Source organism: Drosophila tropicalis, unplaced genomic scaffold, assembly GCF_018151085.1.
Source record: "Drosophila tropicalis isolate 14030-0801.00 unplaced genomic scaffold, ASM1815108v1 contig_1002, whole genome shotgun sequence".
NCBI lineage: Eukaryota > Metazoa > Arthropoda > Insecta > Diptera > Drosophilidae > Drosophila > Drosophila tropicalis.
The window spans coordinates 2,881,798-2,895,468 of NW_027172360.1; the positions used below are offsets into that span (position 1 = coordinate 2,881,798).

General features: G+C 38.2%; 1 protein-coding gene across 3 annotated transcripts in view; it reads left to right on the forward strand.

Annotated features, from left to right (window-relative positions):
* The first annotated feature begins 786 nt into the window (after positions 1–786).
* Positions 787–13,671, forward strand: part of rho-5 (rhomboid-5) — a 289,374-nt gene continuing 276,489 nt past the window's right edge. For 2 of the 3 annotated variants that reach the window (XM_068285525.1, XM_068285605.1), the window contains exon 1: positions 787–894. The gene's annotated coding sequence lies outside the window, so the exon portion shown is untranslated. The remainder of the gene's footprint in view (positions 895–13,671) is intronic. The other variant, XM_068285447.1, reaches the window with a different exon arrangement.

The window sequence follows — 13,671 nt, forward strand, 5'->3', positions numbered from 1 at the left end:
TGACTATCGCATTTAAATTTGGCAAACTAATTTATCTTATCTATTTCTACAAAACTACCAAATTTTATTGAAATCGGACTAGAAACATGTAAAATATGCGTATGAACGTATTTTACTACGCGGTCCACAAGGCCAGAATTGGACGTTGGCTAGTAGCGGCGCTAGAGTGCTCGTGTGTTTGTAGAGTGAGCGAGATAGCACATAGTATAAGACATGTAAAAACAATTTAATAGACATACATTTGGTCTTCGAAATTTGAAATATTTGTTTCACCAGGTGTATGGTATACCCAAGTCGACGAGTCGACTTACTTGCTTCATTTCAACAATAATTGAGAGGCCTGGTACTCCTACAGAAAAAACGCAAACAATTGGGGAAACATGTGACTTTATAAACGAGTAAAAATTACACCGTAGCCATAACACTACAAGCATAAAGCCTTAAATTTGTTTTGATGAAATTTCTGATATCAGTTTTCGCTTTAGTGACAGTTTTTTTTACAGTCGTCTAGCTTTTCTACTTTGCGCTTCAAACCCAGTCAATTTTATTCTATATAAACTACTTTAAAATATATTATATTTAACAAGAAGTTTAATTTTAGATGACTTTAGCTTTGCAGGAAAAAAGATCTTTACAGTAAGATAAAACTTAAATGATTTTAATTTAGCAATGTCTACAAATTTCAGGCTGTCTACGCTTTCATTGTATTTGTGTACATACCGGCACTAGACCGCATGCGCATATAATAAAACTCAGGCAGGCTGATTTTGTGACATAGAGTGATTGTTTTGTATGTGCATCGATTAGTTTCTTTAGACTCGAACGTTTTAAACTACATACATATAAGATAATATTTTAGTGCTGAATTTTCGACGATCAGAAGCTTCAAATAAGGTCTGCTATAATACAATTAGATAAAATTATAAACTCGTATAAATTTAAAATGTGAAACACTTCATGTGAATCTCTGAAAATCAATAAAAATCAACAAAAATGTATATGTATATGTATATGTATATGTATATGTATATGTATATGTATATGTATATGTATATGTATATGTATATGTATATGTATATGTATATGTATATGTATATGTATATGTATATGTATATGTATATGTATATGTATTATGTATATGTATATGTATATGTATATGTATATGTAAATGTATATGTATATGTATATGTATATGTATATGTATATGTATATGTATATGTATATGTATATGTATATGTATATGTATATGTATATGTATATGTATATGTATATGTATATGTATATGTATATGTATATGTATATGTATATGTATATGTATATGTATATGTATATGTATATGTATATGTATATGTATATGTACATATATGTATATGTATATGTATATGTATATGTATATGTATATGTATATGTATATGTATATGTATATGTATATGTATATGTATATGTATATGTATATGTATATGTATATGTATATGTATATGTATATGTATATGTATATGTATATGTATATGTATATGTATATGTATATGTATATGTATATGTATATGTATATGTATATGTATATGTATATGTATATGTATATGTATATGTATATGTATATGTATATGTATATGTATATGTATATGTATATGTATATGTATATGTATATGTATATGTATATGTATATGTATATGTATATGTATATGTATATGTATATGTATATGTATATGTATATGTATATGTATATGTATATGTATATGTATATGTATATGTATATGTATATGTATATGTATATGTATATGTATATGTATATGTATATGTATATGTATATGTATATGTATATGTATATGTATATGTATATGTATATGTATATGTATATGTATATGTATATGTATATGTATATGTATATGTATATGTATATGTATATGTATATGTATTTGTATGTATTCTCCGCGCATACTATGCCAGTATACATACTAAATTTGGTGACTTTAGCTTTGTTAGTTTTTGAGAAAATCAGTTTTGTTTAATTTGCGGGGGCGGAAGTTGGCGTGGCAAAATTTTTAAATATCCAGTTTCTGCGCGTCTATTAAACTAGTCTGCATACCAAATTTGATGTCGGTAGCTGTCATAGTTTTTAAGAAAATCAGTTTTATGTTAATTCCGGGTGCGGAAGGGGGCGTGGCAAAAAGTTTTAACAATTAGTTTCTGCGCGCCAACTAAACGAGTATACAAACCAAATTTGATGTCTCTAGCTGTTATACTTTTTAAGAAAAACAGTTTTATGTGATTCCTGGGGGCGTAAGGGGGCGTGGCCGAAATTCCAATTAACTCTATATATGTACATAATACACGAGTATACATACCAAATTTGGTGGCTATATGGTATAAGGCTGTTTGTCCAACATCCGTGGGGAGAATGCAATAGCGGTTCTGCCATGTGCGAAAGAACACCTCTCTTTTTTGAGCTGCTGTACTGTTGCTTCTGGTCTCTAAAGTGGCAACATTCCTGCCATATAACTAAGGCAGCATCTTCGGATACAGTTCGGAACGCACATATGACTCGTAACGCACAAGCTCTGTATTGGGAACTGCAGGCGCGGCTGTATAACTGGATCTCCATCGCTTGAGCCCATATATTTGCTGCATATAGGAGTACGGATCGTACCACCGTGGTGATGAGCCATCTGATTTTCTGCCGGGGGCCACCGTGGTTGGACATTATCCTTGCTAAGGGTGATGTTGCCCTTGCTGCTTTGTCGGCTACATGTTGAAGATGGTGCTTATATGTTAGCCTATGGTCGGCCATCACCCCGAGATATCTAATTGCCGGCTTGGAGCGGATGACGCATCCTGCATCATGAACGGTTGCAGCCTCCACACGTTTCCTGCTGCTGATTAATACGTTCTCTGTCTTGTGTGCAGCCGGAGATAGAGAATTCCTTTCCATCCAAGATTCAATTGAATACATGGCGTCGTTGGTCCTGGCTTTTGCTTCTCCCAGCTCCTTTGCCTTTGCTGGACGCATGTCCAGACGAAGCACTGCGTCATACTAGCCGTTCCACAGGGTTGGACCAAGCACCAAAACTTGTAGGATTCTCATAGGACTCGATGGCCCTCTATGTCTTTTTTGGCTATTTTGGTGACGGTATGTATTGCGTCGACGGTAGCACGCTTCTTTCGGAAGCCAAACTGGTGCTCCGAAAGTCCATTCCGAGCGTCGATGTGGGCTTCTAGTCTGTTGCGAATGATGGCCTGTGCGTACGTTTTCCCTCCTTTTGTGAGTAGTACCAGCCTCTGCATTTGCCATCTTGCTGGAAAGACTCTTTGGCACAGACAGGAGTTGAATACATCGGCCAGTTTCGAAGGCTGATTCATTGCGATGAGCTTGATGACACCAGAGCGAAAACCATCAAGTCCAGGCGATTTGTTGCTTTTAATCCGCTTGGCAGCCAGCACGATTTGTTCATCATTAATATAGCCGGGATTAGTCTGTTGTTGGGCTTTCTGCAACTGGAGGCTGCAATATTGGCCGCTCTGGGAATAGCATTTTTACAATGTTTGCGAGTAGCACTCCGTCTTTGGGGGATGGCCGTTTGGCAAGTTTGCCCATTACCAACTTGTAAGCCGCTCCGAAGGGTAGGTCATTGGCATCCGCGCAGAGCTTCTTCCAACAGTCAGCCTTGCTCTGATTTATTGCTCTATTTAACAGTGCACGCCGCGTCTTAAAAGCGTCCAGTAGCCTTTGGAATGTGGGACTCCCTCTGGCCCGCTGCTGCTTGCGTCTGGCTTTGAGGCATTCTTTTCACGCTTCTGCAATTTTATGGCTCCACCAATGCACTGGATTGCGTCTGCTTCCACCTTGGCTCTTGCGAATCATTGACGCATCACAGTCTTCGCGGATGGCAGAACACCTTTTTACCTGGGTTTCTGCATTCCCTAAACTCCTCTGCTGTGCATTGTTTATCATGAACAAGAACGCCTCCTCGCTTAGAGTTTCTTGCGACCATAACGAGAACTTAGGCAGTGCCAGTAGCGTTGTTTGGCCACCACACTCAAATATTATTGCACTGTGATCACTGTGTAGGAGACTATCCATGTAGCATTCCGGGCCAGGCTCGCACTTGCAAAAGTAACATCACGATACTTTGGGAAGTTGACTGTCTTAACGCCGCGCTGGGCCGTGTGGCAGCTTTCCGTTCCTTTCCTCTCTGCCTTGTATCTTCTACATATGGTGTAGCACTTTTGGCCACCATAACAGCATACGTCAGTGGCCGGATCTCCTGTTTTGGCTTATTGGCCGGTGGTCTGCTTTGTGGTTGGGCTTTTACACCATTCACCATTCTTCATTCTTGCCAATTCATCCTTCATGCCACAATTTACGATCGGATGATGGCTTGGTGCAGAAATAGCGACCATTGCAGCTATTTGGTCGACAAGTACTCCAAGCTCAGTGATCTGTTCTTTTAGACCTTTCTAGACGCTTCTTGGCCTTTTTGGTGCCGCTTCTGATTCGTCGGCAGGTGGGCTTAATTCACGGTAACTGCTGCTGGTGTGAAAGCTGGCAGGGACTTCAAGTTTATTGCCGTCGGAGCCGAATGCGTAGCTGTTGGCAGTGTTTTATCCATTAAGCTGCTTCGTGAAAAGGCAGTTGCTCCCGCTGGCATTTTACAGCCATTACTGCTTGTTGCATTGTCCGCTGTATCGGCCAAGTCTGCCACCGATGCAGTAGTAGAAGAAAATAAGTAAAATAAGTTGGCAATTTCCAATTTCAATTTTGGCGGCCAAATGCTGTTCCCGAAAGTATGCAATGTTTTTCGGGAGCTGGCCAGCAGGGCTTGGGCGCCCTCTGGAGACCAAGCTAAGGCGCTGCTTTCCAACATTGGTGCACAGCTGAAGTTGTCAGCTGTTGTTATCGGCGGTAGTGGATATAAGAAAGTCCAGAAACGAAAGGAGATCGACAAGGCAAACGAGAAAGTTCCAGGAGTTCCAGCCCATGCACAGTGGTTGCGTTTGTATGGAGTGAGTGGCTAAAAAGACATGAAGACATGGCCTGAAGAATTGTTGAGCATCTTATAATCAAAGCCTCATCGAGACCTGCAATTTTGGCAGATTCATGTGAATTCTTGAAAAACTTTCTTGCTGTGTTGCCATCATTAGAAGTTCCACTTCCACCAGCTTTGGGTTTGTCGACTACTAATCCCATTACATTTCGAAAGTCTGTCTAAATTTGTTGTTTCCTTTTTAGTAGCTTCTGCTTTCCTTCACGTGTGCGGATTGCAAAGACTTTTTGGTCTAACTGGTACGAAATATGAAGAAAATATTCGAAGAAACGCATTTATGAATGTAATGGGGAGAGACCAAATCTATAGCTTTCATCCCGAACCGTTTTTTCGATACATTTATCCAAGTCATTCATTTCCGTAGGCTTCGCCCCGCATATATAACACTTAATTGAGGATGTTTGGTTTAAGGCATTGCATATCTTTCCATCCACCATAGTGAGCTGTAGTGAGTGTTTTATTTTAATGTTCTTCTTTATTTCACTTTCCAATATTGTGGGTTGAAACAGGTCAATTTTATCTGTAAAATATTTTTCCTCATCGATTGACAATTGTGTGGTTTCTTTTTTAAATTGAAATCGAATGGGCCTACAAAAACGGGTGGATGATGGTCGTGGATTCTTCCAAATAATTTTAGTCTCATCAGATTCACAGATAAATGTGAGGGGCACGTACGAGGTTACAAACAAACTGCTATCTGATAAATCAATATCTGAAACCTTTTGTTTGTACTCTGCTTGCCCAGTACTTCCATCGAATACCCACTTTCCAATCAGAATCAGGTTATTGTCCGAAACGTCCTTTATATTTTGAATAACTTCAGTCTGAAGTTCCAATATGCGAGAGGCAGTGTGATCGAGCAAACTTTGATGTTTAACTTCAACTTTAACTTTTAAAATTTTATCATAGCTGGGAAATAAATCGCTTGAAGTTTTCGAATTTACAAATCCGCGAATTAACATGTATTGTTGTTTTGTTAAGTTTGCTTCCATAAAAAGCGATAAAACTTCATCAATATTTGCTTCCAAACATAGTAGATTCGATTGAAAACTGGTACGCAAAACTGAAGCAGCAGATTCATCATGTTTTTCTAGATCGGCTATTCTGCGTCGTTTTGTCCTTTCAGAAGACTAGACTCAATCTTTTTTCGGCCTTCCACGATCTGTTGTTTTGTTTCTTGATTGAGATATCTTGTGGGCACAGCGCAATGAAAGACTTTCCTTTTCATTCAGCGAAACACTTTGAAATTGGACCACTAAAGATTTCGTGCGATTGTACTTTTGCCAAAACGTTGATATTCTTTTGCATATTTAAGGTACCCGTTCTTTTCAATTTCTCCCGGACAATGTCATTCAATTTTTTAAATTTTTGTGCATTGGTTCCATTTTCTGTGCACCAAAGATCAAAGATATACATATTGGCGTGCAAAAATACACTTATAAAAATAGACAATAGTCTGCCTTAATCAAATTGAAATAAAAAAATTAATAAATAAAACAATGAATGATATTCCAAATTCAAACACAACCACAAACGACTAGGACGGAGCAAAAAACAACGGCACAATACGCCAAACAGATGTTTTGCAAGGCAAAGCTAACCTTGAAAAAATGTAAGACTACGTCACTTTATTGGGGTTAATGCTCACATTGGCAAATTTTGAACGCTGCAGCTATGCAAAAGTGAACACGTGTTCGTGATTTCAATGCTATTTCTAGAAAGTACCATTGCAAGTCTAGAAAAACCAGGGTTGCCATCAAGAAGTTTGCACATTTATGAGACAATTTGTGTGGATTTTTTTTTTTAATTTTGTGGTGGATTTTTCGATTTTTGGCCTATGGGCGCAACCACTGTGCCATGGCGAGAGAAGCCACCCTTTGCGGAGCGACCCAACTCCGATTGGATCGGCTATATTAAGGCTAACAGAATATTTTGTTACCGGTTGCACCCCACCACGGTAGGTGGGCCCAGCTGATTTTGGTGCCAGGTGAGCGACACCTTCTCAATGAGGCTCTACTAGGTATCCCCTTTTGTTAATTACAGGGAACACACACAAATTCAGGTTCGTTTGACGAAGCGACTACAGATCGCGACCGCAATGGTAGGATGAATAAACACTCCTGATCAGGCCTCGGCTATAAAAGTTACCGTGAAGCGTAATCCCAATCAATGTTATACTCACTATATCATGCTTCGTAAGGTAGACTTCTATCAAAATCCCAAAACATTTTTCAATAAAATAATTTCTAAACGGCTCTCAAATCTATTCCACTTTTAGACTTATTGACCTGACAGCTAATAATGATCTCCATGCCAAGTTATTATGATATCATACTCGCAAGCGCTAATAAAATGGGTTTTACAATGGCTTTCCGTGTATCGGCCGCAGCAGGCTGGTCATTCAATAAAACACAAATTCTCCTGTTTCAGCTACAAAGGAAATAATGCCTCCTAAAAATGTGAATTTGGGAATTTGAAGAAATGTTTTGAATAGGACTGAAGTAAGGGAGACGGAGTGGCTAAGGCAAAGGCAGAGGCATGCTGCCGGGGTGAGCATGAGCGTTTTCGAGCCCGAGAGTCACCAACAGTGACTTTTCTTAATAACTTCGTTATTTTCAGAGCTATTGTCGTGAAATTTTATGTTGATAAGCTAATTACACCTATAAACGACTCTGCCAAATTTGATTCGGGTGACTAATTCATATAGCTCCCAAAGGAACGATCGGTGTAAAACAGTGACTTTGATCAATAACTTCGCTATTTGCTATGGTTTTTCCACTTTGACACTTTAAGGTGAGAAAAAAGTAACAAAAAACTTGCAAGGGTATACACACGGTTTTATGTATCATATAGATTTAATAGTTAAACTAAATTAAACATACTTAACATTTTTCGAAGTATTTTTTTCGTTTTGAACTTTTACTTTGTTTTATTTTTTTGTTATAATTGCTATGTGTTTTTTCTATCTATACTATCTGTCTTCCAGGGTCCTTTGTGTTCTAATTTCTAGCTTATGTTCTAATATACATGGAGCAACGGGGTTGTGTTCTTATGATAAAGCATTTACTGCAAGGCGCGGCATATTTATTTTATACTTAATTAAAAGCTCCCGCCTTTTTATTAAATGGCGATCCTGGCAAAATAAAAATAAAATAAATTTAAAAAATCCTTGCGATACATAAGGCAAAGTAAAGGAAACCAACGCCAAGGGGTAACAAAACCAGAGGCCGGGGCTAACTTCGACCGCGTCAAAGTTTGTATACCCTTGCAACTTTTTTGGTAACTCTTTCCTTACCTATTAGCCATCAATGTGAAAGAACGTTTTATCTAAAAAGGCTTATGTTTGCGAAAGACTGGCCTACAATCATAGGAAATAACGAAGATATTGATCAAAGTCACTGTTTTCCACCGATCGTTCCTATGCGAGCTATATGATATAGTCACCCGATCTTTATCGAATTCGGCACAGTCATTAACAGATATATTAAATTAAGAAATGTTTAATTTGAAAGCAATCGCGTTAAAAGTAACGAAGTTATTTACAAAAGTCACTGTTTTCGACCGATCGTTCCTATGGGAGCTATATGATATAGTCATCCGATCTTGATCAAATTTGGCACAGTAGTTTATAGGCGTAGTAAACTCTCCAATATTAAATTTCACAATAATACCACAGAAAAGAAAGAATTTATTGAGAAAAGTCACTGTTCGTGACTTTGGTGTTTGTATGGGAGCTATATGATATAGTGGTCCGATCCGGCTGAATCCGAGATATACAACTCCTGCAGTATATACAAGCCTACGTGCAAAATTTCAGCTCTTCTTACGGTCTGGGAGGAGTTTGCGTTGATCCAGACGGACGGACGGACGGACGGACATGGCTATTTGAACTCGTCGCGTCGTATGGTCGGAGATGCTTCGTTCTATGCGTTGCACACTTCTGACCAAAATTAATATACCCTTTTTGCAAGGGTAGTAAAACACTCCAAAAGGCACTGAAGGACTGCCCACTGGATGCTCCCAGGCCTCTTCCGATAAAAAGAATATCAGGTCGGATATCTCGCAGCAAGGGCAAAACTTGCAAGAGGTCGAAAACATGAGGAAAAAAAACCTGTAAACGGCGACCCACCACCACCGTGGGAAAAATCATGCCGAATATGGCAGAAAATTTTTAAATTAGAAGAGAAGCAACAAAAACAAAAGCAGTGGCAACAACAGCAGCAACGAAGACAGCACCTACAATAAATATAAAAAGATAAAAAAACAAACGACAATATGTAAATACTAATTTATATATATATATAGACATATGCATACAATAAATAAAAATGCAACAATATATATAATTTGTATATATTTATGTCCCGAAAATAAAAAAAACAAAAAGTAGATAAAATTGAAAAAAAAAATATATATATATAGGGCAGAGTGGGGCTAATCGGCGCATTAGGCAACCCGGCGCAGTCGAATTAGCTTCAAATATAATAGCACGATACAAAAGGTGATAAGTGTCCTAAGGTCGCATTTTGGTAGGCTATATTTGGATAATAAATTTAGGCGTATCCAATTTGTAGTATCCGAAATGTTTGGGATTATGTAATTATACCCTTGCAACAAGGGTATATTAATTTTGGTCAAAAGTGTGCAACGCATACAAGGAAGCATTTCCGACCATACAAAGTATATATATTCTTGACCAGCACGACGAGACGAGTTCAAATAGCCATGCCCGTCCGTCCGTCTGGATCAACGCAAACTCCTCCTAGACCGTAAGAGACTGTGCCAAATTTGATCAAGATCGGGTGACTATATCATATAGCTACAGTGACTTTTGTCTTAGTTGTTTCCTATGCTTAGCCATGCCCTTCCGTCCGTCTGGATCAACGCAAACTTCTCCTAGATCGTAAGAGACTGTGCCAAATTTGATCAAGATCGGGTGACTATATCATATAGCTACAGTGACTTTTGTCTTAGTTGTTTCCTATGCTTAGATTGTAGGCCGTTCTTTCGCAAACTTTAGCATTTTAGAAAAATCGTGTTACCACTTTGTAAGTTGTAGGTAAGGAAAGAGTTACCAAAAAAGTTGCAAGGGTATACAAACTTTGACGCGATCGAAGTTAACTTCGGCCCTCTGTTTCTTAACTTCAAAAATCAAAATTTTTTCGACCAGAAATGGTTTCAAAAACATTGATTAAATTTTTAACTTTGATCGATGTTAACTAAAACAGGTTATGACATATATTAACTTATGGTGTGCATTTCGTTTTTTTAAAAAAAGTCAAAGTTTTAAAATTTTTAGTTTAAATGGCGTTTTAAAATCATAAGTTTATTTGAATAAAAGTCCGATAAAAAAACTAGTTATTGATAAAAACAGTACAAATGTTAGAATCAGACGGATCAGAATACTAGCTACCATACAAACGATTAAATTAACAATCATAAATGAAAGTCCAAACCAATCAACATTGTTGTTGGTACAAAAAGCTTTTTTATAAAACAATTGACATTAATTGGCCCAATAGGACCACTTCCAAAAACGAAAGACGAATATGCGGTCACAGCCATCTGCGACTTAACAAAATACTTAGCTAGCATTCCTGTACAAACTAAAAGACTAAAAAGGCATAGACAAAGCAATTTTTGAAAAAGTAATCTTGACGGATGGCCCTATCAAGTAAATAATTAATTGATTTGGGCACAGAATATAAAAATCAGGTAGCTTCAGAATTATATAAGCTTCTAGGAATTGACCACGTCACTTCAGCATATCACCATCAAACTTTAGGAACCATCGAACCAAATCATAAAACAATCAATGAATATCTTAGAATGTATATATTTTCAGATAAAACGGATTGGGATACATGGCTTAAATATATTACTTATTGCTACAATACCACGCCATCAACAGTGCATAAGCTGTCCCTTCAAATTAAATTTTTGGAAAAATTTCCATCCCCCATAATCTTTAATATATTAAATTTATGCGAAATATAAAATAATTACACTTATAAGCATACCGTTAGTAAAAATCTTGAATAAATTTATTTTATCCATTAATTCATTTCCCAAAATAGAGGTAGGTGTAATATATGTACATAAAGCAACGGTGTAGTGTTCTTATGTGTTCTTGTGTTCTTATGATAAAGTCTTTACTGTATGGTGCGGCACACCAGGCATATTGAATTTATCCATAAGTACACACTCGCGCAGTGTAGGCCATTACCACACGGCCCACTGCATAAGCGAATATTGCAATGTGAACATAACTTTGGCCTATATCCGCCTGATCATTGAAGCTTTGTCGTAAGCTTCAATGTTATAGACTGCGTTTATCCCATTTGATGACGTGGTATTGTAGCAATAAGTATAAAATTTAAGCCATATGTCCAAATCCATTTTATCTGAAGAAATATGCATTCTGATGTATTCATTTAATTTTCTATGGTTTCGTTCAATGATTCCTCAATTCCCTTCGAGTTTCTTCGGCGCCCTGTGGCTCAGGAATTACTTTGCTGAATACCGTTATACAGCTGGTATTTTTTGTAAAGTCCTTGGCGCAGCCGCATCCACTTTCATAACGGCTTCGTGGAAAATCATTTGTTCATTTGTTTCCCTGCACTGCCTGCATAGCGCGTCTGTTGCTATGCGGACCATTCATCACTTTCTCACCACTCCTTCTGCTTTCTCATTGGTCGCAATGCCTCTCCTGTTGTTATGCGACGATTTCGTTTCCTATGCCGACTCTGACATCGCTCGTCGCTCTCCCCGTTTAGCTCGTTATACCAGCTTTACCTACTATCTCTTTCTAACTATCTCATATTTTACTAATGCATTGCCTAAATTAGTTAACAAAATAATTACAAATACAAGCTGATTTCAATCAAATAGAGAGCTTCCCCATTGCCTAGCCCTCCCCCTTCAGCTTGTATATACCCCTTAATTTCCAACGGTGCTCTCATGTCTTTCGTCTTGCCTTGCATATTCTCATTGCCCCCACTACTCCCCGTTTGACAAGCATAGCCCTTACTTCATTTCGTACATGGCCCCCTTCACAACCGCACCCGTCTCATGGGCTTACTTGCCCCTCACTTTTGCTCACCCTTGTACTTATGGGCTTTGGCCGCTTATAGCCAATTTGCAGAGGGCGCATGCTTTGTATGCATGTATGTATGCCCTCATTTCCCTTCTCCCTCGCACGGCCACTCAAAGACAGCCGTTTTCATGTTCTATGTTTCTTACGCATCTTTCCTCTTCCGAATTCGCTTGTGGTTGCGTGCGATTCGATCGTACATATTGGGCCTGGTCGCATATTGCGCGTTTTAATTGCAGCAACAATGTTGATAGCGATTATGCACCGCAACATGTTGTCGGTGGTGTTTTGTATCTTCCCCACTGCTGAACTTGGTGTCTCGTTTTTGTTCTTTTTATTGCTTGTTTGTTGTGGGGAACATTAGTTGCTATGTTCCTCATAACAAGTCACGTCAAAACCGAAAATAGTCAAAAGATAGTTGATGCCGAAATACTAAATCAAGTTTCGATCTTGGCAGCAAATGTAAATCCGTGTTTTAGCCTCCCATAAGTACAATTAAAGACTTCAAAGCCAGTGTATATGTAAAATCTACAGCAACACCCAAATTTTGCAAAAGCCGTCAAAATCAATTTGCTCAATTGGAACAGTTCAAGGCCGAAGCATATCGTCTCCCGTATCCAATAGCTAAAAACCGATCAGATTTAGCAGCCAGGCTTCCCCATTATGTTATTACCCACGCCCGGTGGATCCATTCGGATTTTACAAGCAGTTAACGACATAGAACAGTATTCAATAATTCGTCATGGTAAACAATTCTACAATGCAGACCAAAATTAAACGCCTATGTGAAGATGGAACTAGCTGAGACAACCAAGGAATTCATGGTCGTCAACATGCCATTGGGTGTATTCCAATATCAGCGCCTTAAATATGAAATTGCCAGCGCACAGGCAACATTCCAAAAATACCTTGAGCCACTCTAAAGGGGAATGGAAGGCTGTGGCAACTACCTAGAAGATATAATCTTAGCCGCAACAAGGAAATAACATGCGAATGAATTCGAGCAAGATTTAAACATACTTCAAAAAAACGTAATCAAAGACGAAATAGAACACTTTGGAAAACGGCTTAGTCCGGCTTGAGTTTTGCCCTACAGCTCCGGACTAAAATCTGTAGGGCTATTAAAGCCGCATTCAAATTTACAGCAATGAGAAACGTTAAAGCGTTACAACTTACCTTTCGTGCTCACAACAGACGCATCTTTTGGTTTTGGGATAGTCCTCTCACATCCATAACACGATGACGAAGAGAGACCCATTGTTTTTGCTTCTCAAACACACGACAAACAAACAAAAAAAAAAAAAAAAACAGAGGGCCGTGGCTAATTTCGACCGCGCCGAAGTTTGAATACCCTTGCAAGTCTTTTGTTACTCATTCCTTCCTTATCTTAAAAGTCTAATGGACGGCCTATAATCTTAGCATGCTAAATAACGAGGTTATTCATCAAAGTCACTGTTTATCTATGCAAAGTGCATTTACGAAATATCTTGCTTTTTACAGATTTAACCCGAATGCGCAAGGTAAATCTCCTGCTGA